The sequence below is a fragment of the Austrofundulus limnaeus genome, unplaced genomic scaffold, assembly GCF_001266775.1.
Source record: "Austrofundulus limnaeus strain Quisiro unplaced genomic scaffold, Austrofundulus_limnaeus-1.0 Scaffold1, whole genome shotgun sequence".
In the NCBI taxonomy this organism is placed as follows: domain Eukaryota; kingdom Metazoa; phylum Chordata; class Actinopteri; order Cyprinodontiformes; family Rivulidae; genus Austrofundulus; species Austrofundulus limnaeus.
The window spans coordinates 6,836,845-6,840,435 of NW_013952403.1; the positions used below are offsets into that span (position 1 = coordinate 6,836,845).

The 3,591-nt window shown below is 34.2% G+C and overlaps 1 protein-coding gene across 1 annotated transcript in view; it reads right to left on the bottom strand.

Moving 5' to 3' along the window:
• LOC106516885 (protocadherin gamma-A4) overlaps positions 1 to 3,591 on the bottom strand; it is a gene marked incomplete at its 3' end in the record, with an annotated part of 59,447 nt that overhangs the window by 24,004 nt on the left and 31,852 nt on the right.

Consider the following 3,591-nt stretch of genomic DNA (forward strand, 5'->3'; position numbering starts at 1 on the left):
TCTGTTACGCGACTGACGCACTGAAATATGGCCACACCAAATGTTAGCAACATYCTAGCATCATAAGGCAGGTAYATTGCGCCACCCTGAGGTACAATACATTCCAACATGTACTTTGGATAAGTAAAAAAAACGTTTTGCTTTTAAGTAAGCAGGGTATGACTTTCCATCTAAAAGTAACAACTTCACCTGTTCTCTAAGTTCCATTACTGAAAATATCAGGACAAAGTCAAAAATTAAGTCAAATTGAAGTTCTTTTTTTTCCCCAGCATCCTAATTTCATCCTCATCAATACGTTTCATATTCATATTATCTGATTTATTAACAGTGTCATGTCTTAATTCGTAATCTGGATTCTGTACACCAATATTGCATCACTTAATAAAACTWTTGTTATGTATGAAATTCACTGTAGTGTTTTTATGACTATTTTCAATATTTTTTTCTTAATCAATATGTTTAATTTTTAATCTTGACAGTTTTTTTTAATAAATAATATTTTTAAGACTTGAAAGTTGCATTTTTTGTCATACTGACCCACTGGTAATGCAAAGCATAACCAGGAATGTACAGTTGTTGATTTGACGCAACAGTCAATTCAAATATCATCTTTTCAAAACAGAGACCACAGCAACTGATAGTCAACATGACCCAATTTGTTTGCAAAAGCTTTTAACTGAGCTAAAGCATTTAAAATATGTAATAAAAGCAACTATTACCTTTCAACAGCACAACTTGGAATTTTAAGAACTCTTCCAATAAATCATTACACAAGGAACAACACAATACAACATGCACCTTTGCTTGTCTAGCCTGTTACATCACTTTTATACCAGTGCCATTTATAGTTCTACACATTATGTCTATGTTTTTTTTTCTTACAAATGATCTCATCGAAATTGCGAATGCTTTGATGCAAATTTCCTTAGTTTAATGACATTTTTTCTCAAGCTGTGGCTGAAATCTGAAATACTGTAAATATATAAATGACCTAAAATATTGTAACTGTAAAACAAAATTATCAGAGAACAATAAATCACAATAACAGTTGTCTGGATTTCTTCTGAAACTTGAGCTCTTTCAACTACACCTCCACCTTCACCTCACACACTGACTTCTTTCCTCTGAATTGTCGATCTCCTCTTGGACCTCCTCCATCCATGCAATTGCAATATAGGCATGATGCCTTTTAAGGCCTGCAGACTGGATGATAAGGAAAAAAAATGTGAAGGAGCGCCCAAAAGGTACTTCAGTGATTCCATACTGACACAGGCAGCTTCTGGTTAGGAACAGGTGATTCCTGTTTGTTTACCATGATGACAAGCTTTGAGTGCTTGAATAATGTGGAAACTGTTTTATAAAAAGGTGGGGGAAATGTGTCAATGAATATGGATGAATGAATGGATGGATGGATGGATGGATGGATGATGGATGGATGGATGGATGGATGGATGGATGGATGGATGGATGGATGGATGATTTGTGAGAGGTGTTGTAAGAGGTGTCTTATGTTCTGCTGAGATAGTGATGACTAAAAACTGAGTGGATCACAGTTTATTTAAACAAATCAAACTATTAAAAAACAAAACAAAACAGAAAATGCATTGTTAAATGTTGTTACAACTCCTATTATCCTGTTTTTTTCCAAAAAGTTGTAATTAAACTGGGATCCATTTGGTTTTCATCATATCTGATGTGCCTTCCACTTGCCTTCTTCTGACAGAGAGATTTGGTTTGCATTTAARTATTTGAGTCTATTTTAGAAAGATGAATACCTGTGCTATTTTAGATAGTGTTGCTTCATATTGCAGTTTTATTTGTTGCTTAGTTTTATGTCTGATGTTGCTTTTCTGCCTATCCATTTTGTAATGCTGAAACTTTTTTTGATTGATTTGATCCACTCAGTTTGTTTTATCACACACTCAGCAGAGCAGAAGTCCATCAGTCATGTTCCATCTGCTTCTTCCTTTCGGGGTCACAGGGGTCATTTATGCCCATACCCCTCAGTCATTGTGCAAGGGATGGGGGACAGCATGGACAGGTCGCAAGTCCATCACATGGCCATAAAAATGCAAACAAGATGAACAAACATTCACTCTTGCACTCATAAGCAGGGGAAATTTAAAGTTACTAATTAGCCTTACATTCAGGTTTTTGATCAGTAGGATGAAACCAGAGTACACAGAGAAAACCCAGGCATGCACAGAGAGAACATACAAACTCTACAAAGAAAGGGCCCAGGCCAGAATTTGATCTGGCAACCTTCTTGCTGGGGGGCAAAAGCTCTAGGAGCTGAGTCAACGTGCACCACAAGCAGAAGTCACCTCTTGCAAATGTGGCAAATGTTTCTCATTGGATTGACACAGTCCTCTCACCATTTTGCAAAACAATAAACACAGATGTTATTTAAACAACCTCCATTGTTTTAGTTATGTAACCAAACAGACATTATTTTTACCAAATTTTTACAAGCTTCCTGCATCAACATGAAATAACTAAAGCACATGTTGGAAACTCTGATACACAATTTCACTTTGCAATTAGTCTGCAGACCTTAAAAGGTGCTACATCCATGTTCATTTTTTTTAGCATAGAGGAAGTCTAAAACAGAATAGATTGTATTGTGGGTATTTCTTACACTGTTAAAAAACATGTCTTCTTCTTATTATCTGATATATTTAATTGTGCATCACATTTCAAGTATTTTCTGTTTACACTACACATTTCAGTTTTCAGCCACAGGTTGAACAAATGTAATGGAATCAATCAAATTGGCATCAAATCATTTCTGATTCTGGATCTAAGTTTTTTTTTCTTTTTTATTTCTTTTTGCAAAAAGGAACATTTGATACATCCTATGTACAAAGATGACAAATGGCACTGGTATGAGAGGGATGCGATGTGATGGCAAGCAATGGTGCACTGAGTACTGAGTATTTTTATTTATTTATTTTTGTTTTTTATTACAGTAACTGATGTTGCTGAAAAATAACAGTAATAACATTACACAAAATCATACATTCCCAGTCATTAGGAGATCTGAAATTCATAATTAGAAACTGCACTGACCTTAGTTTTACACACCGGACATAGTGAGTTAGCTTTGATTGCAGTGTAGGATACTTATAATGCAAAACATTATTTGCCCCATGTAACAGCATGCTGTAACAAAGCAGGCTTACAAATCCAGAGAACAGTTACCTTCATAAACTCAGGTAACAATCAAGTATTCTACAGCTCATGTAAACTATATAAAAACACTGAGAAAATGTTCTAAGATATTTATAGATCATTGTACTTGTTCTTACTAAAAGAAATAATAATAAAAATAATTGATAAACTATGTAACTAGGTGTCTTACTAAATAAAATACAAATATTTTCTAAAAACAAAGTAGTAAAGTCCTCTTATATCCAGATTATATTCCAAGTACCAACAAAAGTATAAGTTGGATGCAATAAACCATATGTTATTCACTTTCTCCTTGTATAGCAAAATAATTCAGAGTGAGATAAATAAAAGGGACGTTGTACACATATAAACTTTTTTGCTGAAATACTATTCAGCAAAAAAGTTTATATGTGTACAACG